This window comes from Mustelus asterias, chromosome 16, assembly GCF_964213995.1.
Source record: "Mustelus asterias chromosome 16, sMusAst1.hap1.1, whole genome shotgun sequence".
Taxonomy (NCBI): domain Eukaryota; kingdom Metazoa; phylum Chordata; class Chondrichthyes; order Carcharhiniformes; family Triakidae; genus Mustelus; species Mustelus asterias.
The window spans coordinates 77,159,882-77,185,405 of NC_135816.1; the positions used below are offsets into that span (position 1 = coordinate 77,159,882).

The 25,524-nt window shown below is 46.0% G+C and overlaps 1 protein-coding gene and 1 pseudogene across 1 annotated transcript in view; one reads left to right on the forward strand and one right to left on the reverse strand.

The window, feature by feature from the left end:
* The window catches only part of LOC144505369 (ran-binding protein 17-like), a 1,005,849-nt gene that overhangs the window by 881,657 nt on the left and 98,668 nt on the right, over positions 1-25,524 (reverse strand). The window lies entirely within an intron of this gene.
* LOC144505723 (U2 spliceosomal RNA) lies at positions 10,699-10,902 on the forward strand (annotated as a pseudogene).

Here is a 25,524-nt window from a genome sequence, read left to right on the forward strand (position 1 = left end):
CATAATTCTGTAGGAGCTTCCTGTTTTCCTCACCATACAAATAATTAAATTAGAGATAATGTCGGCGTACATTATCATAGAAATCATAGAAATTATAAAAAACCCTACAGTGCAGAAGGAGGCCATTCGGCCCATCGAGTCTGCACCGACCACAATCCCACCCAGGCCCTACCCCCACATATTTACCCGCTAATCCCACGCATCTCAGGGGCAATTTTTTTTTTTAACCTGGCCAATCAACCTAACCTGCACATCTTTGGACTTATATAATCTTATATAAAGATTGGAGCTGTATGGTATGTGATTTTAATGGGGAATGCGATGTCTTTTGATGAGATTATATACAAATGAATGGATGTCCAACTGCAGCCAAAAAACCAGTGTCAAGTGTTATTTAATTCACACTAAGCTTACTATGGAAGGGGGGTGTGTAGTTAAATGTATAATGTACCAGCTAAAGCCATACAGATATCGGGAAATTGTGGACAGAGATATTGCCCACTATACTGGTGAGGCTAAGAGTTACCACAAACCGGACAACCGGATTAACCCCTTATGAAATTAATGACAGAATGAGCGATGATGTAGGTTCACTAAAAGATGAATTCAGGAGATATGTTTTGGAACTAAGCACCCAACTAAAAGGGATGCGCAAATTGGTAAAAGACAATCCGGAACAAAGAGACACAGGGAGAGAGAGCTTGAAATGCTCCCTGACGGGCGGTAAGTTGTGTCCTAGTCAAAGCACTACTTGACAAACCTGGGTTCGCCCCAAAATGGAAGGGCCCTATGAAGTTAAAATTGTGTAGTGTGCTTAATTCACAGATATGCGAGACGGTTGACCTCCAAGCAAGCTGAACGGGTTCGCGGGCAGTGGCGCGCGGGTGGTATAGCCTTTGGACCATTGTATAACGGTTGCGCGGGTTATTAGTTAAGTGATAGGATGATTTTCTTGCTGCTTCTCACGACCCTTGCCCTGCTAGTTACGGAGGGGAAGTATAGATGGGATTGTGTAGACTTGAGGATAGAGCATCACAAGCTTCTCTGTAACGATGTGTCTGACTCCACTATCATAGAAATCATAGAAACCCTACAGTACAGAAAGAGGTCATTCGGCCCATCGAGTCTGCACCGACCGCAATCCCACCCAGGCTCTACCCCCATATCCACCCACTAATCCCTCTAACCTACGCATCCCAGGACACTAAGGGAAATTTTTAGCATGGCCAATCAACCTAACCCGCACATCTTTGGACTGTGGGAGGAAACCGGAGCACCTGGAGGAAACCCACGCAGACACGAACAAAGAACAAAGAACAGTACAGCACAGGAAACAAGCCCTTCAGCCCTCCAAACCTGTGCCGCTCCTTGGTCCAACTAGACCAATCGTTTGTATCCCTCCATTCCCAGGCTGCTCATGTGACTATCCAGGTAAGTCTTAAACGATGTCAGCGTGCCTGCCTCCACCACCTTACTTGGCAGCGCATTCCAGGCCTCCACCACCCTCTGTGTAAAAAACGTCCCTCTGATGTCTGAGTTATACTTCGCCCCTCTCACCTTGAGCCCGTCACCCCTCGTGATCGTCACCTCCAACCTGGGAAAAAGCTTCCCACTGTTCACCCTATCTATACCCTTCATAATCTTGTATACCTCTATTAGATCTCCCCTCATTCTCCGTCTTTCCAAGGAGAACAACCCCAGTCTACCCAATCTCTCCTCATAGCTAAGACCCTCCATACCAGGCAACATCCTGGTAAACCTTCTCTGCACTCTCTCCAATGCCTCCACGTCCTTCTGGTAGTGCGGCGACCAGAACTGGACGCAGTACTCCAAATGTGGCCTAACCAGCGTTCTATACAGCTGCATCATCAGACTCCAGCTTTTATACTCTATACCCCGTCCTATAAAGGCAAGCATACCATATGCCTTCTTCACCACCTTCTCCACCTGTGTTGCCACCTTCAAGGATTTGTGGACTTGCACACCTAGGTCCCTCTGTGTTTCTATACTCCTGATGACTCTGCCATTTATTGTATAACTCCTCCCTACATTATTTCTTCCAAAATGCATCACTTCGCATTTATCTGGATTAAACTCCATCTGCCACCTCTCCGCCCAATTTTCCAGCCTATCTATATCCTGCTGTATTGCCCGACAATGCTCTTCGCTATCCGCAATTCCAGCCATCTTCGTGTCATCCGCAAACTTGCTGATTACACCAGTTACACCTTCTTCCAAATCATTTATATATATCACAAATAGCAGAGGTCCCAGTACAGAGCCCTGCGGAACACCACTGGTCACAGACCTCCAGCCGGAAAAAGACCCTTCGACCACTACCCTCTGTCTCCTATGGTCAAGCCAGTTCTCCACCCATCTAGCCACTTCCCCTTGTATCCCATGAGCCTTAACCTTCTTAACCAACCTGCCATGTGGGACTTTGTCAAATGCCTTACTGAAATCCATATAGACGACATCCACGGCCCTTCCTTCATCAACCGTTTTTGTCACTTCCTCAAAAAACTCCACCAAAAATTGTAAGGCACGATCTCCCTCTTACAAAACCATGCTGTCTGTCACTAATGAGATTGTTCCGTTCTAAATGCACATACATCCTGTCTCTAAGAATCCTCTCCAACAACTTCCCTACCACGGACGTCAAGCTCACCGGCCTATAATTTCCTGGGTTATCCCTGCTACCCTTCTTAAACAACGGGACCACATTCGCTATCCTCCAATCCTCAGGGACCTCACCCGTGTCCAAAGATGCGACAAAGATTTCCGTCAGAGGCCCAGCAATTTCATCTCTCGTCTCCCTGAGCAGTCGAGGATAGATGCCATCAGGCCCTGGGGCTTTGTCAGTTTTAATGTTCCCTAAAAAACCTAACACTTCCTCTCTTGTAATGGAGATTTTCTCTAACGGGTCAACACCTCTCTCCGAGACACTCCCGGTTAACACGCCCCTCTCCTTTGTGAATACCGATGCAAAGTATTCATTTAGGATCTCCCCTATTCCCTTGGGTTCTAAGCATAATTCCCCTCCTTTGTCCCTGAGAGGTCCGATTTTCTCCCTGACAACTCTTGTGCAAACTCCACACAGACAGTGACCCAAGCCGGGAATCGAACCCAGGTCCCTGGAGCTGTGAAGCAGCAGTGCTAACCACTGTGCTACCGTGCCGCCCGGTGCTACCGTGCCGCCCACTGCAGGCAGTCCATTCCACACCCCAACCACTCTCTGCGTAAAGAACCTACCTCTGATATCCTTCCTGTATCTCCCACCACGAACCCTATAGTTACGCCCCCTTGTAATAGCTCCATCCACCCGAGGAAATAGTCTTTGAACGTTCACTCTATCTATCCCCTTCATCATTTTATAAACCTCTATTAAGTCTCCCCTCAGCCTCCTCCGCTCCAGAGAGAACAGCCCTAGCTCCCTCAACCTTTCCTCATAAGACCTCCCCTCCAAACCAGGCAGCATCCTGGTAAATCTCCTCTGCACTCTTTCCAGCGCTTCCACATCCTTCTTATAGTGAGGTGACCAGAACCGCACACAATATTCCAAATGTGGTCTCACCAAGGTCCCGTACAGTTGCAGCATAACCCCACGGCTCTTAAACTCCAACCCCCTGTTAATAAAAGCTAACACACTATAGACCTTCTTCACAGCTCTATCCACTTGAGTGGCAACCTTTAGAGATCTGTGGATATGGACCCCAAGATCTCTCTGTTCCTCCACAGTCTTCAGAACCCTATCTTTGGCCCTGTAATCCATATTTAAATTAGTCCTACCAAAATGAATCACCTCACATTTATCAGGGTTAAACTCCATTTGCCATTTTTCAGCCCAGCTTTGCATCCTATCTATGTATCTTTGCAGCCTACAACAGCCCTCCACTTCATCCACTACTCCACCAATCTTGGTGTCATCAGCAAATTTACTGATCCACCCTTCAGCCCCCTCCTCTAAGTCATTAATAAAAATCACAAAGAGCAGAGGACCAAGCACTGATCCCTGTGGCACTCCGCTAGCAACCTGCCTCAAGTCTGAAAATTTTCCATCCACCACCACCCTCTGTCTTCGATCAGATAGCCAGTTACCTATCCAATCGGCCAACTTTCCCTCTATCCCACACCTCCTTACTTTCATCATAAGCCGACCATGGGGGACCTTATCAAACGCCTTACTAAAATCCATGTATATGACATCAACTGCCCTACCTTCATCAACACACTTAGTTACCTCCTCAAAAAATTCTATCAAATTTGTGAGGCATGACTTGCCCTTCACAGATCCGTGCTGACTATCCCGGATTAATCCGCATCTTTCTAAATGGTCATAAATCCCATCCCTAAGGACCTTTTCCATCAATTTACCAACCACCGAAGAAAGACTAACCGGTCCATAATTACCAGGGTCATTTCTATTCCCTTTCTTAAACAGAGGAACAACATTCGCCACTCTCCAGTCCTCTGGCACCATACCCGAGGACAGTGAGGACCCAAAGATCAAAGCCAAAGGCTCTGCAATCTCATCCCTTGCCTCCCAAAGAATCCTCGGATATATTTCATCAGGCCCAGGGGACTTATCAACCTTCAGTTTATTCAGAACTGCCAGTACATCCTCCCTCCGAACATCTATTTCCTCCAGCCTATTAGCCTGTAACACCTTCTCTTCCTCAAAAACATGGCCCCTCTCCTTGGTGAACACTGAAGAAAAGTATTCATTCATCACCTCGCCTATCTCTACTGACTCCATACACAAGTTCCCACTACTGTCCTTGACCGGCCCTAACCTCACCCTTGTCATTCTTTTATTCCTCACATAAGAGTAAAAACAAGGAATGGAACTTAATAATCATGGCTTCGTTTATCCTAGAGTCATGCAAGTCAGCAAGCACACAGATGAACTTGGAAAATAGGAGTATCAGTAGATCATTTGACCCCTCAAGCGTGCTTTGCCATTCAACAAGATCATGACATATCTTCAATGTCAATGTTATTTTTCCACACTATTTTTTGAGGATGAGAATGGGATACAGGCTGGTAGGCTGGAGGAGTTGATGTTCTGAGGGAAGGTGTATTAGCAATTTTGAAAAACCTGAGGGTCGGTAAGTCCCCTGGGCCAGATGGGATATATCCTAGGATTCTTTGGGAGGCAAGGGATGAGATTGCGGAGCCTTTGGCTTTGATCTTTGGGTCATCACTGTCCACGGGGATAGTGCCAGAGGACTGGAGAGTGGCGAATGTTGTTCCTCTGTTCAAGAAAGGAAATAGGAATGACCCTGGTAATTATAGGCCGGTTAGTCTTACTTCGGTGGTCGGTAAGTTAATGGAAAAGGTCCTGAGGGATAGGATTTATGACCATTTGGAAAGATGCAGCTTAATCCGTGATAGTCAACATGGATTTGTGAAGGGTAAGTCTTGTCTCACAAATTTGATTGAATTCTTTGAGGAGGTAACTAAGTGTGTAGATGAAGATAGAGCAGTTGATGTCGTATACATGGATTTTAGTAAGGCGTTTGATAAGGTTCCCCATGGTCGGCTCATGAAGAAAGTAAGGAGGTGTGGGATAAAGGGAAATTTGGCTGATTGGATAAGTAACTGGCTATCTCATAGAAGACAGAGGGTGGTGGTGGATGGAAAATTTTCAGACTGGAGACCAGTTACCAGCGGTGTACCACAGGGATCAGTGCTGGGTCCTCTATTATTTGTGATTTTTATCAATGACTTGGAGGAGGGGGCTGAAGGGTGGGTCAGTAAATTTGCTGATGACACCAAGATTGGTGGAGTAGTGGATGAGGTGAGGGCTGTTGTATACTGCAAAGAGACATTGATAGGATGCAGAGCTAGGCCGAAAAATGGCAGATGGAGTTTAAGTGCAAGGTTATTCATTTTGGTAGGACAAATTTGAATGCGGATTACAGGGTCAACGGCAGGGTTCTGAGGAATGTGGAGGAACAGAGAGATCTTGGGGTTCATATCCACAGATCTCTGAAGGTTGCCACTCAAGTGGATAGAGCCATGAAGAAGGCCTATAGTGTGTTAGTGTTTATTAACAGGGGGTTTGTGTTTAAGAGCCATGGGGTTATGCTGCAACTGTCCAGGACCTTGGTGAGATCACATTTGGAATATTGTGTGCAGTTCTGGTCACCTCACTATAAGACGGATGTGGAAGCATTGGAGAGAGTGCAGAGGAGATTTACCGGGATGCTGCCTGGTTTGGTGGGTAGGTCTTATGAGGAAAGGTTGAGGGAGCTAGGGTTTTTCTCTTTCGAGCGGAGGAGGATGAGAGGCGACTTAATAGAGGTTTATAAGATGATGAGGTGGATAGATAGAGTGGACGTTCAGAGACTATTTCCTTGGGTGAATGTAGCTGTTACTAGGGGGCATAACTATAAGGTTCATGGTGGGAGATATAGGAGGGATGTACGAGGTAGGTTCTTTACTCAGAGAGTGGTTGGGGTGTGGAATGGACCGCCTACTGTGATAGTGGAGTTGGACACTTTAGGAACTTTCAAGCGGTTATTGGATAGGCACATGGAGCACACCAGAATGATAGGGAGTGGGATAGCTTGATCTTGGTTTCGGACAAAGCTCGGCACAACATCGTGGGACGAAGGGCCTGTACTGTGCTGTATTGTTCTATGTTCTATCCCCATATCCCTGTCTTGAATATGCTCAATTCAGACCCCTGGGGTAGAGGATTGCATAGATTTACCACCCCCTGCACGATGAAATTCCTTCTCATCTGAGACCTAAATGTCATTCTGTGCCCCTGGTTCTAAACCCCCAACCAGGGGAAGCATCTTTCAAAAAACTATCCTGTCAAACCCTGTGAGAATTTTGTAAGTTTCAATGTAATCACACCTATCATTTTCCCAAACTTGAACAAATATAGGACCTGTCTCCTGAATCTCTCTTGATAGAATAATCCCACCATCTCAGGTTTGCTGAACCTTTGTTGCACTCTCACTCTGGCAATTATATCCTTCCTTTGGTAAGGAGACCAAAACTGCACACAGTACTCCAGGTGCAATTTCTAAAGGCTCTAGGGTTGATGGGAATTCCTCTGTACGTGGTCCTGCAACAATGCTCTGTACGGCTGGTCCTGCGACACATCTCTGCATAGTTGGTCTGTACAGTTAGTCCTACAAGATTGTTCCCTGCATCTTGTCCGACATTATTGTTCTATGTATCTGATCCAGCGATATTGTTCGGTACAGATGTTCTTGCAATACTGCTTGGTTATGGTGCTCCTGCAGCATTAGTGAGTGTCACAATTTATATCTGAATTATATATTTCACTGTGTTCAGCATTACTCCGGGTGCTCCGTTTCCTCCCACAGTCCAAAGATGTGCGGGTTAGGTTGATTGGTCATGCTAAAAATTGCCCTTCGTGTCCTGAGATGTGTAGGTCAGAGGGATTAGTAGGTAAATATATTGGGATATGGGGGTAGGGCCTGGGTGGGATTGTGGTCGGTGCAGACTCGATGGGCCGAATGGCCTCTTTCTGTACTGTAGGGTTTCTATGATTCTATGATTCTATTACTGGCACTCAATTACTCAATGTCCCTATGTTCAATAGTTTAACTTCTCCACCCAATATTTAAACATAAATTTGAGACGCCCTGACTAGGATGAAACTTCATGCTACTCAGGTCAGCTATATTAATCTTATGTGCTCCAATATGCTGATTGACATTGTACTGAGATACATCCAATTATAAATCAACGAGCTAATTTATTGGTCAGAGAAACAAGATAAAATTTGAAATATACTTTTGCCAATTTCATGGCTTCTTCACACAGAGGGTGGTGGGAGTGTGAAATGAGCTACCGAATAAAGTGGTAAATGCCACTTAAAAGCGGGTCACTTTTAACATTTAAGAAAAACTTGGACGGGTTCATGGATGAGAGGGGTGTGGAGGGATATGGTCCAAGTGCAGGTCAGTGGGACTAGGCAAAAAATGGTTCAGCACAGACAAGAAGGGCCAAACGGCCTGTTTCTGAGCTGTAATTTTCTATGGTTCTATGATGTTCTTTATAATACAATTCACGATATCCCTATTGGAGGTTAAATACTCCTTTGACTTGTAATTACTCGGAAAGCAGTCAGCACTAAACATAAAGAGAGAATGCTTATGTTCTATATCAGACTTCCTTACCAGATCTCTATAGAACGTGTCTTTACTTTCTTAACTGAATTTCTGACATCCCCTCCACTCCCGCCACCATCATTGTCAACTCAACCCTCCATGCTTGGTGCATGTCCATTTGTTCTCCCAAGTAATTCTATCACTGCCCTCCTGGGTAGGTTCCTGACAGCTAAACACCCCAATGAGCTCAGTAAAATTAAGCAGTTTCAACATCTCGAAGTGAGAATTGAGAGATGATGCATTTCGGTAGAAGCAGTAGGGAGAGGCAATATAGGCAATTAAATGGCACAATTCTAAGAAGTGTGCAGAAACAGAGGCATTTGGGGACATATTGAGTGATTAGCAAAGCGTATGGGACCTGAGGTTTCACAAACAGAGGCAATGACTAGAAAAACAAGCAAGTTAGGCTGAACCTTTGGTTAGGCTTCACCCAACTGAAATATTATATTCTGTTCTGGTCACCATAATTTAGGAAGGATTTGAGTGGCCTTGAGAAGGTGCAGAAAAGATTTACCAGAATGGTGCCAGAAATGGGGAATTTTAGTTCGAAGATTGAGTTGGAAAAGCTGGGTTTGCTTTTCTGGAGCAAAGGAGATTGAGGAGAATTTGATATGGTAGGTTTGGATAAGATAGACAAGGAAAAAAGTCCCCATTAGCTGCTAGTACAAGGACTAGGGGATACAGATGAGGATTTGGGCAAGAGATCAGGGGGAATGTGAGAAAGAACTTTTTTATGCAGCAAGTGGTAATGACACACTACCCACAAGGATGGTGGTTGCACAATCGATGACTTCAAAAGGAAATTGGACAGAGAGTTGAAGGAATTAAAAGGGACCAAGCAAGGGAGTGGGACTCACTGAATTGCTCTCCAGAGAGCAGGCATAGATTTAATGTGCCGAATGGCCTCACTCTGTGCTACAAATGTCTCTATATTAGGCAAGGACATTTACTGAGATAATTTTATGCAACTGCTATTATCTCAAGCTGAAGTGGGTCTATGAGAAACACCATTTCTCCAGTAGCTCGCTTGGATAAAAACTGTTAGATAGAAAAGTACAGCACAGAACAGGCCCTTCGGCCCACGATGTTGTGCCGAGCTTTATCTGAAACCAAGATCAAGCTTTATCTGTTATATGCAGAATGCTTATGCACATACCAATAAGCTGTATATTGTGGCTTTAACTTCAATTGAGCTGAATTTAATTAATAACTACCAATATGCATCCATTTGCATAGGTGCAGTCACTGCGACTAGAAGGTGGATTTCCAGGAGATACCTTCCTTCTTCATGTCGAGGCAAGTGTCCAGGTGAGGGCAGCAGAGCGGTGAAGGTGATTGGTGGTTGAAGGTAACATTTGCAGAGGTGCAGTCACTGCATCCAGAAGATGGATTTCAGGGAGACATCGTCCTTCTTCATGTTGAGACAAGTGTCCAGGTGAGGGCAGCAGAGCAGCAAAGGTGATTGGCAGTAGTGAGAAGGTCTGGAGTGAGATGCAGTGGTATTTGTCGCGGTTCGTCCCGAGCAGCTCGGTGATGCAGGACTCTGTGCTCTACGGGCTGTTTCCGGGGACACACACCAAGACAAATATCAACTGCTGCTGGAGGGTCATCAACTCGGTGAAGGACGCGCTTTGGTCCGCCCGAAACTTGCTGATCTTCCAGCTGAAAGAATTGTCCTCGACCGAGTGTTGCAGACTGGCACATTCCAAGGTCCAGGACTACGTGCTCAGGGACGCGCTCAAGCTTGGGGCAGCCGCCGCAAAGGCACAATGGGGAAAGGCCACCGTGTAAAGCGTCTCAACCGAGGCAGACCGAGGGCCGGGTAACTGCAGAATACCCTCGGCCTGCATAACTGTGTGCCAACCTGAAAAATAACGGCACACAGTAAACTCGGATGACGTATGTACATAGTTTTAAGGAATGAAATGTATTGAATGTAATGTTTTTGTAAATAAGCACTGTACTGTAGGGTAAAAATGATTCATCTATCCAAAGATGTGCGGGTTAGGTTGATTGGCCAGGTTAAAATTGCCCCTGAGATGTGTAGGTTAGATGGATTAGCGGGTAAATATGCGGGGGTAGGGCCTGGGTGGGATTGTGGTCGGTGCAGACTCGATGGGCCGAATGGCCTCCTTCTGCACTGTAGGGTTTCTATGATTTCTATGATTTCTATTGAACTGTTTGTAACCATTGGATCTGTCATTTGAAATGTCTTATTTGAAAGTTTTTTATTGTGAATAAAGTATATTTTTGAAATAAAAAAAAAAGTTGTAGGTAATATTTGCACAGGTGCAGTCACTGAAACCAGAAGGTGGATTTCTGGGAGACACCTTCCTTCTTCGTGTGAAGGCAAGTACCCAGGCGAGGGCAGCAGTGCTGCAAAGGTGATTGGCGGTTGCAGATAACATTTGCATAGGTACAGTCACTGCAACCAGAAAATGGATTTCCGGGAGACTCCTTCCTTCTTTGTGTTGAGGCAAGTGTCCAGGTGAGGGCAGCAGAGCAGCAAAGGTGATTGGCAGTAAAAAGAAAGTTGTAGGTAATCGCTTCTCGGCCTTTTGGCTAAGATCAAGTGTAGTATGGATTGGAGGCTGCACTTGGTTGAGGTCATTAGGTTACATTGAAGCTTCCTATGATTCATATGAAGCAATTGTTAAAAGCGGTATCTCAGCCTTTTGGTGAATATGCAAACGAGATCAAGTCTTGGAGGAGGAAGTGCTGCCCCTCCTCCAATCAGCTTGGCTCATGCAGATCAGGCCCAAGACAGGGTAGAGGATTGCATGCCCTGCCTTGTCAGCCTGGATCGGAACTGTCTCAACTTGTTGAGACTCTGAATTAGACTTGATTTGATTGAATTGGAAAAGTATAAAAAAAAGTTGTAGGTAATATTTGCATTGGTGCAGTCACTGTGGCCAGAAGGTGGATTTCTGGGAGACACCTTCCTTCTTCGTGTGAAGGCAGGTACCCAGGTGAGGGCAGCAGAGTGGGCAAAGGTGATTGGCGGTTGCAGGTAACATTTGCATAGGTGCAGTCACTGCAACCAGAAGATGAGTTTCCAGGAGACACCGTCCTTCTTCTTGTTGAGACAAGTGTCCAGGTGAGGGCAGCAATGCGGCAAAGGTGATTGGTGGTTGCAGATAACATTTGCATAGGTACAGTCACTGCTACCAAAAGATGGATTTCTGGGAGACACCTTCCTTCTTCGTGTGGAGGCAAGTACCCAGGCGAGGGCAGCAGTGCCGCAAAGGTGATTGGCAGTTGCAGGTAACATTGGATGCTGCACTTGGTTGAGGTCATTAGGTTACACTGAAGCTTCATATGTTTCATATGAAGCAATTTTTAAAAGTGGCATCTTGGCCTTTTGGCTAAGATGCAAATAAGCTCAAGTCTTGGAGGAGGAACCTCCCACTTCTCCAATCAGCTTGGCTCATGTAGGTCAGGCCCAAGACAGGGTGATTTTGGTCGCTCGCCCTGTCTTATCAGCCTGGATCTGAAATGTCTCAACTTGTTGAGACTCTGAATTGGATTTGATTTGATTGAATTGGAAAAGTATTTTAAAAAATTTAAAAAAGTTGCAGGTAACATTTGAATAGGTGCAGTCACTGCAACCAGAAGATGGATTTCAGGGAGACACCATCCTTCTTCTTGTGGATTCAAGTGTTCAGGTGAGGCAGTAGAGCAGCAAAGGTGATTGGCAGTTGCAGGTAATATTTGCATTGGTGTAGTCACTCCGATCAGAAGGTGGATTTCTGAGAGACATGTTCCTCCTTTGTGTGAAGGCAAGTGTCCAGGTGAGGGCAGCAGAGCAGCAAAGGTGATTGGCGGTTGCAGGTAACATTTGCACAGATGCAATCACTGCAACCAGAAGATGAGTTTTCAGGAGACACCATCCTTCTTCTTGTCAAGACAAGTGTCCAGATGAGGGCAGCAGAGCGGCAAAGGTGATTGGTGGTTGCAGGTAACATTTGCACAGATGCAATCACTCCGATCAGTGGATGGATTTCCGGGAGACACCTTCCTTCTTCGTGTGAAGGCAAGTGTCCAGATGAGGGCAGCAGAGCAGCAAATGTGATTGGCGGTTGAAGGTAACATTTGCATAGGTGCAGTCACTGCGACCAGAAGGTGGATTTCTGGGAGACACCTTCCTTCTTTGCCGCCCTCACTTGGCCACTTGCCTCGACACAGAATGGCAAAGGTGATTGATGGTTGAAGGTAACATTTGCATAGGTGCAGTCACTGCGACCAGAAGATGGATTTCTGGGAGACACCTTCCTTCTTTGTGTGGAGGCAAGTGTTCAGGTGAGGGCAGCAGAGCAGCAAAGGTGATTGGCGGTTACAGATAACATTTGCATAGGTGCAATAACTCCGATCAGTAGATGGATTTCCGGGAGACACCTTCCTTCTTTGTGTCGAGGTAAGTGTCCAGGTGAGGGCAACAGAGCGGCGGAGGTGATTGGCGGTTGCAGGTAACATTTGCATAGGTACAGTCACTGCAACCAGAAGATGGATTTCAGGGAGACACCTTCCTTCTTCGTGTGGAGGCAAGTGTCCAGGTGAGGGCAGCAGAGTGGCGAAAGTGATTGGCGGTTGCAGGTAACATTTGCATAGGTGCAGTCACTGCGACCTGAAGGTGGATTTCTGGGAGACACCTTCCTCCTTTGTGTGAAGGCAAGTGTCCAGGTGAGGGCAGCAGAGCAGCGAAGGTGATTGGCGGTTGCATAGGTGCAGTCACTGCAATCAGAAGGTGGTTTGTGGAAGAACTGTTGTGAAGGGAGAGTTAAACCCCAAACAATACTTCAGAGTTTCCCTCCCTACCTCCTCCTCTAACCTCAAAAAAACGTCATCGGGAGGACCACAACCAAGGGAGTTGAGATTCTTTTATCCTTTTACCTGTATAAGGGCAGTATGGTAGTTCGGGCAGTGGTATGCTCCTCCTGTCAGATGTGGGAAGTCAGGGAGCAATCTAGTCTCCCTGACAACATTGTCTGTAGGAAGTGTCCAGTTGCAGCTCCTGACAGATGGCATTGTTCGGTTGGAGCGGCAGGTGGATGCACTGTGGAGCATACAGGAGGCAGAGTGTGTGATAGACACTAGTTACAGGGAGGTTGTCACACCACAGATTCAGACAGGTAGATGGGTGACGCCAGGAGAGGCAGGCAGGTAGTGCAGGAGTCTCCTGTGGCTATTCCTCTTTCAAACAGGTATATACCATTTTGGATACTGTTGAGAGGGATAGGCTGTCGGGGGGAGATACCAGCAGCAGCCAGGCCGGTGGCACCACACCTGATTCTGCTGTAGAGCAGGGTCGGGCAAAGAGCAAGCAAGCAGTAGTAATAGGGGACTCACTAGTTCGAGGCACAGACAGGCATTTCTGTGGCCACAATCAAGACTCCAGGATGATGTGTTGCCTCCTTGGTGCCAGGGTCAAGGACATCTCTGAGCGCTTGCAGGACATTCCTTAGAGGGAAGGTGAGCAGCCAAAGGTTGTTGTACATATTGGTACCAATGCCATAAGTAGGAAAAGGGATGAGGTCCCAAAGTGTGAATATAGAGAGTTAGGCAGAAGGCTAAAGTGCAGGACCTCGAAGGTAGTAATTTCTGGACTTCTACCGGAGCCACGTGCTAGTAGGAATAGGAAGATCAGGCAGATGAATGTGTGGCTTGAGAGCTGGTGCACGTGGCAGGGATTTAGATTTTTAGATCATTGGGATCTTTTCTGGGGAAGGGGTGACCTGTTCAAGAAGAAGGGTGTATTCAGTTGAGTGTATTCAGGAGAAATTTCTCACTAAGTTTGTGGATGGTCCGACTAGAAAGGGGGCAAAACTTGACTTCCTCTTGGGAAATAAGGAAGGGCAGGTGACAGAAGTGTTAGTGAGGGATCACTTTGGGACCAGTGACCATAATTTTATTAGTTTTAAGATAGCTATGGAGAATGATAGGTCTGGCCCAAAAGTTAAAATTCTAAATTGGGGCAAGGCCAATTTTGATGGTATCAGGCAGGAACTTTCGAATGTTAATAGGTGGAGTCTGTGGGAAGGCAAAGGACGTCCGGCAAGTGGCATGCTTTCAAAAGCATGTTAACCAGGGTGCAGGGTAAGCACATTCCTCTTAGAGTGAAGGGCAAGGCTGGCAGAAATAGGGAACCTTGGATGACTCGGGATATTGAGGCCCTGGTCAAGAAGAAGGAGGCACATGACATGCATAGGTATCTGGGATCAAGTGAATCCCTTGAAGAGTATCGGGGGTGTAGGAGTAGAGTTAAGAGAGAAATCAGGAGGGCAAAAAGGGAACACAAAATTGTTTTGGCAGATAAGGCAAAGGAGAATCCAAAGAGCTTCTACAAATACATAAAGGGCAAAAGAGTAACAAGGGAGAGAGTAGGGCCTCTTAAGTTTCAACAAAGTCACGTATGTGTGGATCTACAAGAGATGGGTGAGACCCTAAATGAATATTTCTCATCAATATTTACTGTTGAGAAAAGCATGGATTGGGGAAATAAATAGTGATGACTTGAGGAGTGTATATATTTCAGAGACAGAGGTGCTGGAAGTCTTAAAGCACATCAAGGTAGATAAATCCCCGGGACCTGATGAAGTATATCCCAGGACATTGTGGGAGGCCAGGGAGGAAATTGCGGCTCCTCTAGCAGAGATATTTGAATCATTGACAGCCACGGGTGAGGTGCCTGAAGATTGGAAGGTGGCAAATGTTGTGCCTTTGTTTAAAAAGGACTGCAGGGAAAAGCCTGCGAACTGCAGGCCAGTGAGTCTCACATCTGTGGTGAGTAAATTGTTGGAAGGTATTTTGAGAGACAGGATCTACAGGCATTTAGAGACGCAAGGACAGATTAGGGACTGTCACTATGGCTTTGTGAGTGGAAAATCATGTCTCACAAATTTGATTGCGTTTCTTGATGGGGTAAGAAAGAAGGGCAGTGCAGTTGATGTTGTCTACTTGGACTTTAGCAAGGCCTTTGACAAGGTACCGCATAGAACATAGAACATTACAGCGCAGTACAGGCCCTTCGGCCCTCGATGTTGCGCCGACCAGTGGAACCAATCTAAAGCCCCTCTAATCTACATTATTCCAATATCAACCATATGTTTATCCAATAACCATTTGAATGCTCTTAATGTTAACGAGTCCACTACTGCTGCAGGCAGGGCATTCCACGCCCTTACTACTCTCTGAGTAAAGAACCTACCTCCGACATCTGTCCTATATCTATCACCCCTCAATTTAAAGCTATGTCCCCTCGTGTTAGCCATCACTATCCGAGGAAAAAGGCTCTCACTATCCACCCTATCTAATCCTCTGATCATAGAATAGAAACCCTACAGTACAGAAAGAGGCCATTCGGCCCATTGAGTCTGCACCGACCACAATCCCACCCAGGCCCTACACCCATATCCCTACATATTTACCCACTAATCCCTCTAACCTACGCATCTCAGGACACTAAGGGCAATTTTTAGCATGGCCAATCAACCTAACCCGCACATCTTTGGACATCTTGTATGCCTCTATTAAGTCACCTCTTAACCTTCTTCTCTCTAACGAAAACAACCTCAAGTCCCTCAGCCTTTCCTCATACGATCTTCCCACCATACCAGGCAACATCCCGGTAAATCTCTTCTGCACCCTTTCCAACGCTTCCACATCTTTCCTATAATGCGGCGACCAGAACTGAACGCAATACATCGGTACGGCGGCACGGTAGCACAGTGGTTAGCACTGCTGCTTCACAGCTCCAGGGACCAGGGTTCGATTCCCGGCTTGGGTCACTGTCTGTGTGGAGTTTGCACATTCTCCTCGTGGCTGCGTGGGTTTCCTCCGGGTGCTCCGGTTTCCTCCCACAGTCCAAAGATGTGCGGGTTAGGTTGATTGGCCATGCTAAAATTGCCCCTTAGTGTCCTGGGATGCATAGATTAGAGGGATTAGTGGGTAAAATATGTAGGGATATGGGGGTAGGGCCTGGGTGGGATTGTGGTCGGTGCAGACTCGATGGGCCGAATGGCCTCTTTCTGTACTGTAGTGTTTCTATGATTTCTATGATTTCTACGATACTCCAAGTGCGGCCGCACCAGAGTTTTGTACAGTTGCAGCATGACCTCATGGCTCCGAAACTCAATCCCTCTACCAATAAAAGCTAACACACCGTATGCCTTCTTAACAACCCTACCAACCTGGGTGCCAACTTTCAGGGATCTATGCACATGGACACCCAGATCCCTCTGTTCATTCACACTACCATGTATCTTACCATTAGCCCAGTACTCTGTATTCCTGTTACTCCTTCCAAAGTGAATCACCTCACACTTTTCCGCATTAAACTCCATTTGCCACCTCTCAGCCCAGCACTGCAGCTTATCTATGTCCCTCTGTAACCTGCCACTTCCCACCGACTTTAGTGTCATCAGCAAATTTACTAATCCATCCTTCTACGCCCTCATCCAGGTCATTTATAAAAATGACAAACAGCAGTGGCCCCAAAACAGGTCCTTGTGGTACACCACTAGTAACTGAACTCCAGGATGAATATTTCCCATCAACCACGACCCTCTGTTTTCTTACAGCTAGCCAATTCCTGATCCAAACCACTAAATCACCCTCAATCCCATGTGTCCGTATTTTCTGCAAAAGCTTACCATGGGGAACCTTATCAAACGCTTTGCTGAAATCCATATACACCACATCAACCGCTTTACCCTCATCCACCTCTTTGGTCACCTTCTCAAAGAACTCAATAAGGTTTGTGAGGCACAACCTACCTTTCACAAAACTGTGCTGACTATCCCTAATCAAATTATTCCTTTCTAGGTGATTATAAATCCTATCTCTTAGAATCCTTTCCAAAACTTTGCCCACAACAGAAGTAAGGCTCACTGTCTATAATTACCAGGGTTGTCCCTACTCCCCTTCTTGAACAAGAGGACAACATTTGCTATCCTCCAGTCTTCTGGCACAGTTCTGTAGACAATGACGACACAAAGATCAAAGCCAAAGGCTCTGCAATCTCCTCTCTAGCCTCCCAGAGAATCCTAGGATAAATCGCATCCGGCCCAGGCGACTTATCTATTTTTACCCTTTCCAGAATTGCTAACACCTCCTCCTTATGAACCTCAATCCCGTCCAGTCCAACAGCATGCATCTCAGTACTCCCCTCGACAACACAGTCCCTCTCCTGTGCGAATACCGACGAAAAATATTCATTTAGTGCCTCTCTTATCTCTTCAGACTCCACGCACAACTTCCCACTACTGTCCTTGACTGGCCCTAATCTTACCCTAGTCATTCTTTTACTCCTGACATACCTATAGAAAGCTTTAGGGTTTTCCTTGATTCTACCTGCCAAAGACTTCTCATGTCCCCTCCTGGCTCTTCTTAACTCTTTCTTTAGGTCCTTCCTGGCTAACTTGTAACTCTCAAATGCCCTAACTGAGCCTTCACGTCTCATCTTAACATAAGTCTCCTTCTTACTCTTCACAAGGGATTCAACGTCTTTAGTAAACCACAGTTCCCTCACACAACTGCTTCCTCCCTGCCTGACAGGTACATATTTATCGAGGACGCGTTGTAGCTGTTCCTTGAACAAGCTCCACATTACAATTGTGCCCATCCCCTGCAGTTTCCTTCCCCAACCTATGCCACCTAAATCTCGCCTAATCGCATCATAATTTCCTTTCCCCCAGCTATAACTCTTGCCCTTCGGTATATACCTATCCTTTTCCATTGCTAAGGTAAACGTAACCGAATTGTGGTCACTGTCACCAAAGTGCTCACTTACCTCCAAATCTAAAACCTGGCCTGGTTCATTACCCAGTACCAAATCCAATGTGGCCTCGCCTCTTGTTGGTCTATCTACATACTGTATCAGGATGCCTTCCTGCACACATTGGACAAAAACAGACCCCTCTAAAGTACTCGAACTATAGCTTTTCCGGTCAATATTTGTAAAGTTAAAGTCCCCCATAACAACTACCCTGTTACTTTCGCTCCTATCCAGAATCATCTTTGCAATCCTTTCCTCTACATCTCTGGAACTTTTCGGAGGTCTATAAAAAACTCCCAACAGGGTGACCTCTCCTTTCCTGTTTCTAACCTCAGCCCAAACTACCTCAGTAGACGAGTCCTCACCAAATGTCCTTTCTGTCACCATAATACTGTCCTTGACTAACAATGCCACACCTCCCCCTCTTTTACCACCTTCCCTGCTCTTACTGAAACATCTAAACCCTGGAACCTGCAACAACCATTCCTGTCCCTGATCTATCCATGTCTCAATAGTTCGGATGGGGCAGTTTTTGTACAGTGTGTGCAGGAGGGTTTCTTGACACAATATGTGGATAGGCCGACAAGAGGTGGGGCCACATTGGATTTGGTACTGGGAAATGAACCGGGCCAAGTGTTAGATTTGGTTGTGGGAGAGCACTATGGAGATCGTGACCACAATTCGGTGTCTTTTGTTATTGCAATGGAGAGGGATAGGGCCATACGGCAGGGCAAGGTTTATAATTGGGGGAGGGGTAATTATGATGCGATCAGGCAAGAATTAGGCAGCATAAGATGGGAACAGAAACTGTCAGTGAAAGGCACAAATGAAAAGTGGAGCTTGTTCAAGGAATAAATACTGCGTGTCCTTGATAGGTATGTCCCTGTCAGGCAGGGAGGAAATGGCCAAGTGAGGGAACCATGGTTCACAAAAGAGGTTGAATGTCTTGTCAAGAAGAAAAAGGAAGCGTATGTAAGGATGAGAAAACAAGGTTCAGTTGGGTCACTTGAGGGTTACAGGTTCACAAGGAATGAGCTTACAAAAGGGCTCAGGAGAGGTAGGAGGGGGCATGAGAAGTCCTTGGCAGGTCGGATCAAGGAAAATCCCAAGGCTTTTTGCTCTTATGTGAGAAATAAAAGAATGACCAGGGTGAGGTTAGGGCCGGTCAAGGACAGTCGTGGGAAGTTGTGCATGAAGTCAGAAGAGATAGGAGAGGTGATGAATGAATACTTTTCTTCAGTGTTCACCAAGGAGAGGGGCCATGTTTTTGAGGATGAGAGTGTGATGATAGGCTGGAGGAGGTAGATGTTCTGAGGGAAGATGTATTAGCGATTTTGAAAAACCTGAGGGTCGATAAGTCCCCTGGGCCAGATGAGATATATCCTAGGATTCTTTGGGAGGCAAGGGAGGAGATTGCAGAGCTTTGATCTTTGGGTCCTCACTTTTCACGGGGATAGTGCCAAAGGTCTGGAGAGTGGTGAATGTTGTTCCTCTGTTCAAGAAAGGAAATAGGAATGACCCTGGTCATTATAGGCCGGTTAGTCTTACTTTGGTAAGGTAATGGAAAAGGTACTGAGGGATAGGATTTATGACCATTTTGAAAGATGCAGCTTAATCCGGGATTGTCAACACACATTCGTGAAGGGTAAGTCTTGCCTCACAAATTTGATTGAATTCTTTGAGGCGGTAACTAAGTGTGTAGATGAAGGTAGAGCAGTTGATGTCATAAACATGGATTTTAGTAAGGCGTTTGATAAGGTCCCCCATGGTCGGCTCATGAAGAAAGTAAGGAGGTGTGGGATAAAGGGAAAGTTGGCCGACTGGATAAGTAACTGGCTATCTCATAGAACAGTAAGAAGTCCCACAACACCAGGTTAAAGTCCAACAGGTTTATTTGGTAGCAAATACCATAAGCTTTCGGAGCAGAGCTCTGCTCCGAAAGCTTATGGTATTTGCTACCAAATAAACCTGTTGGACTTTAACCTGGTGTTGTGAGACTTCTTACTGTGCTTACCCCAGTCCAACGCCGGCATCTCCACACCATATCTCATAGAAGGCAGAGGGTGATGGTGGATGGAAAATTTTCAGACTGGAGACCAGTTACCAGCGGTGTGCCACAAGGATCTGTGCTGGGTCCTCTATTATTTGTGATTTTTATCAATGACTTGGAGGAGGGGGCTGAAGGGTGGGTCAGTAAATTTGCTGATGACACCAAGATTGGTGGAGTAGTGGATAAGGTGGAGGGCTGTTGTAGGCTGCAAAGAGACATTGTTAGGATGCAGAGCTGGGCCGAAAAATGGCAGATGGAGTTTAACACTGATAAGTGCGAGGTGATTCATTTTGATAGGACAAATTTGAATGCGGATTACAGGGTCAACGGCAGGGTTCTGAGGAATGTAGAGGAACAGAAAGAGCTTGGGGTTCATATCCACAGATCTCTGAAGGTTGCCACTCAAGTGGATAGAGCCGTGAAGAAGGCCTATAGTGTGTTAGCGTTTATTAACAGGGGATTTGAATTTAAGAGCCGTGGGGTTATGCTGCAACTGTACAGGACCTTGGTGAGACCACATTTGGAATATTGTGTGCAGTTCTGGTCACCTCACTATAAGAAGGATGTGGAAGCATTGGAGAGAGTGCAGAGGAGATTTACCAGGATGCTACCTGGTTTGGAGGGTAGGTCTTATGAGGAAAGGTTGAGGGAGCTAGGGCTTTTCTCTTTAGAGCGGAGGAGGATGAGAGGCGATTGTGTCTGTGCACTGTTTGAGAGCAGATATCCACTCCATCTGACGAAGGAGCAGTGCTCCGAAAGCTTATGGTATTTGCTACCAAATAAACCTGTTGGACTTTAACCTGGTGTTGTGAGACTTCTTACTGTGCTTAGCCATAGAAGACAGAGGGTAACAGTGTAGGGGTCTTTTTCCGGTTGGAGGTCTGTGACTAGTGGTGTTCCGCAGGGCTCTGTACTGGGACCTCTGCAGTTTGTGATATATATAAATGATTTGGAGGAAGATGTAGCTGGTGTGATCAGTAAGTTTGCGGACGACACAAAGATTGCTGGAGTTGCGGATAGTGATGAACATTGTCACCGAATACAGCAGGATATAGATAGGCTGGAACATTGGGCGGAGAAATGGCAGATGGAATTTAATCCAGGTAAATGCGAAGTGATGCGTTTTGGTAGATCTAATGTAAGGGGGAGCTATACAATAAATGGCAGAACCATCAGGTGTATAGACACACAGAGGGACCTGGGTGTACAAGTCCACAGATCCTTAAAGGTGGAAGCACAGGTGGAGAGGGTGGTCAAGAAGGCATATGGCATGCTTGCCTTTATTGGACGAGGCATAGAATATAAAAGTTGGCATATGATGTTGCAGCTGTATGTTCCAGCCTATCTATATCCTGCTGTATTCTCTGGCAATGTTCATCACAATCCGCAACTCCAGCAATCTTTGTGTCGTCCGCAAACTTACTGATCACACCAGCCACATCTTAGGCCACATTTGGAATACTGCGTCCAGTTCTGGTCGCCACACTACCAGAAGGACGTGGAGGCTTTGGAGAGAGTACAGAAAAGGTTTACCAGGATGTTGCCTGGTATGAAGGGTCTTAGCTATGAGGAGAGATTGGGTAAACTGGGGTTGTTCTCCCTGGAAAGACGGAGGATGAGGGGCGACCTAATAGAGGTGTATAAAATTATGAAGAGCATAGATAGGATGAACAGTGAGAAGCTTTTTCCCAGGTCGGAGGTGACGAACACAAGGGGTCATGGGTTCAAGGTGAGGGGGGCAAAGTTCAACACAGATGTCAGGGGAACGTATTTTACCCAGAGGGTGGTGGAGGCCTGGAATGCACTGCCAAGCAAGGTGATTGAGGCGGACACGCTGGGATCGTTTAAGACTGATCTAGATAGCCACATGAACAGACTCGGAATAGAGAGATACAACGAATGGGCACATGAGCGGCGCAGGCTTGGAGGGCCGAAGGGCCTGTTCCTGTGCTGTATTGTTCTTTGTTCTAGAGGGATATGGACCAAATGTGGGCAATTGGGACTCGCTTAATAGTAAAAACTGGGCGGCATGGACACGTTGGACTGAAGGGCCTGCTTCCATGCTGTAAACCTCTGACACTAATTTAATATTCATCAGTCTTTGCTATAAAAATTCAATTTGATATTGTTTAAAATTTAGAAACAAAGCATATGGAAAATTTTGGAAGTTATTCAGAAATCAAGGGTTTAGATTGGACCAGCAATCTAATAGAAGTGAGGATCATGGTACATGATTAACTCACACCCATTCCTTACACTACAGGCAGCACATTAAATTCATGCTGTGGCTCTTTTAAGTGATTGCTGCATGCAATCAGATTTGATTTGATTTGATTTATTATTGTCACATGTATTAACATACAGTGAAAAGTATTGTTTCTTGTGCGCTATACAAACAAAACATACTATCCATAGAGAAGGAAACAAGAGAGTGCAGAATGTAGTGTTACAGTCATAGTTAGGGAGTAGAGAAAGATCAACTTAATGCAAGGTAAGTCCATTCAAAAGTCTGACAGCAGCAGGGAAGAAACTGTTCTTAAGTCGGTCGGTACGTGACCTCAGACTTTTTGTATCTTTTTCCCGAAGGAAGAAGATGGAAGAGAGAATGTCCGGGGTGCGTGGGGTCCTTAATTATGCTGGCTGCTTTGCCGAGGCAGCGGGAAGTGTAGACAGAGTCAATGGATGGGAAGCTGGTTTGCGTGATGGATTGGGCTACATTCACAACCTTTTCTGGTTTCTGTTAGAAACAAAGCATATGGAAAATTTTGGAAGTTATTCAGAAATCAAGGGTTTAGATTGACCAGCAATCTAATAGAAGTGAGAATCGTGGTACAGAATTAACTCACACCCATACCCCCTGCACTCTTCACTGACTGCATGCATCATAAGGAGGCCTGATATCACAGTGACTAGCACTACTTAAAAGGCTCCCTGCATCTCTTAAAGGGGAAGTGCACTGTAATTGCAAGAATTGGGAGCAGTATTTTCCAGTCATATTTCGATATACCTTGAGCAATGGTTGAACATGTGAGATCATGCAACTAAGATTTTAAGATAATGCACTGAAGGTTTTGACGGGAGGTAGAAAGGTGAGATACCCTGTAGATGCAAAGGGCCCTCCAGACGTATGTTCAGGAGATAGTGGAAAGAAGTAATAGTAGAGTTCAATGGCAGAAACATTACTCCAACAACAGTGTAAGAGGTTTAATCATCTCATGAGTTGTCAAAGCAAGTGAGTACACCATCAAATGTTTGTTGAAGACTTTGATGAAGGAGAAAGTTGTGCGATGTACATTAGTAAATGCTTGTGCACTGGAAAGCCTGCCAGAGAGCTTGTGTGCAATGTCGCGGAGAATGGAAAACTCCAACACCAACTTCGCATTGTCCTTTGTGCAGAACACACAGTCCATCTTGAGAAAGCTGGACCAGGTGATCACCTTCAGCAACACACCTGTTAAATCTACCATGTTGTAGCGTCTGATGACTCTGTTTTCTTTAGAGCACGAACAAGTTTGGTCAAAGGTCTGAGTGCTGTAGTGGAAACCCAGACTGCTACCATAATGCCTCTGGATATCATGGTTCAAATAGATATTTAGAGCATCATAGCAGTTCTGCTTTCCAACAGATTAATGAGGTGGCACTGCCACAGGTAGTAGAACTGACTCCATGATCCTGCTGCCCTCTCTGAGGATGACACTTTTCCCGCTCTCACCCCCTGCCATTCCACCTGTCTCCTTGCCAGCCCACACTGTTGCAGCAAATACTGAATACAATCTGAAGCCAGACCTTCTCGGCACAGAGTTGCTTGAGGCCATTTGTATTCTAGAACATAGAAAAAATACAGCACAAACAGGCCCTTCAGCCCACAAGTTGCACCAGTCATGTCCCTCCCTACCGAGGCTTATACATAGGCTTACCTATAACCCTCAATCCTATTCAGTCCCATGTACTCATCCAGAGGTCTCTTAAAAGACCCTATCGAGTTTGCCTCCACCACCACTGACGGCAGCCGATTCCACTCACCCACCACCCTCTGAGTGAAAAAGTTACCACTGACATCTCCTCTGTACCTACTCCCCAGCATCTTAAACCTGTGTCCTCTCGTAGCAGCCATTTCAGCCCTGGGAAAAAGCCTCCGAGAATCCACCCGATCTATACCTCTCAACATCTTGTACACCTCTATCAGGTCACCTCTCATCCTTCGTCTCTTCAAGGAGAAAAGACCGAGCTCCCTCAGCCTATCCTCAGAAGGCATGCCAACCAATCCAGGCAACATCCTTGTAAATCTTCTCTGCACCCTTTCAATCATTTCCACATCCCTCCTGTAATGAGGCAACCAGAACTGAGCACAGTACTCCAAGTGGGGTCTGACAAGAGTCTTATAAAGCTGCATCATTATCTCCTGACTCCTAAACTCAATCTCTCGACTGATGAAGGCCAGCACACCATACGCCTTCTTAACCACCTCCTCCACCTGCGAGGCCGATTTAAGAGTCCTATGGACCCGGACCCCAAGGTCCTTCTGATCCTCTACACTGCTAAGAGTCTTACCCTTGATATTATACTCCTTCATTCCATTTGACCTGCCAAAATGGACCACTACACATTTATCCGGGTTGAAGTCCATCTGCCACTTCTCCGCCCAGTCTTGCATCCTATCTATGTCACGCTGCAGCTTCTGACATCCCTCCAACCTATCCACAACACCACCAACCTTCGTGTCGCCGGCAAACTTACCAACCCATCCCTCCACTTCCTCATCCAGGTCATTTATGAAAATGAAAAACAGCAAGGGTCCCAGAACAGATCCCTGGGGCACTCCACTGGTGACTGACCTCCATTCAGAAAAAGACCCGTTTACAACCACTCTCTGCCTTCTGCAGGCGAGCCAGTTCTCAATCCACAAGGCAACAGCCCCTTGGATCCCATGCCCTCTCACTTTCTTGAGAAGTGTTGTATGGGGGACCTAATCGAACACCTTGCTGAAGTCCATGTAAACCACATCTACCGCTTTTCCTTCGTCAATGTGTTAAGTCACATTTTCAAAGAACTCCACCAGGCTCGTAAGGCACGATTTGCCTTTAACAAAGCCATGCTGACTACTTTTGAGCATACGAAACTTCTCTAAATGTTCATAAATCCTGTCCCTCAGGATCTTCTCCATCAACTTACCAACCAGTGAGGTTAGACTCACCGGTCGGTAATTTCCTGGGCTATCCCTATTCCCTTTCTTGAATATAGGAACCACATCTGCAATCCTCCAATCCTCCGGAACCTCTCCCGTCTCCATCGACGATGCAAAGATCATCGCCAGAGGCTCTGCAAACTCTTCCCTCACCTCCCACAGTAACCTGGGGTACATCCCATCCGGTCCCGGCAACTTATCTATCTTGATGCTATTCAAAATTTCCAACACATCCTCTTTCTTAATGTCCACATACTCAATCTTTTCAGTCCGCCTCAATCCTGTAGTACAACCACCCAGGTCTTTTTCCACCGTGAATACTGAGGTAAAATATTCATTAAGCACCTCTGCTATTTCTTCC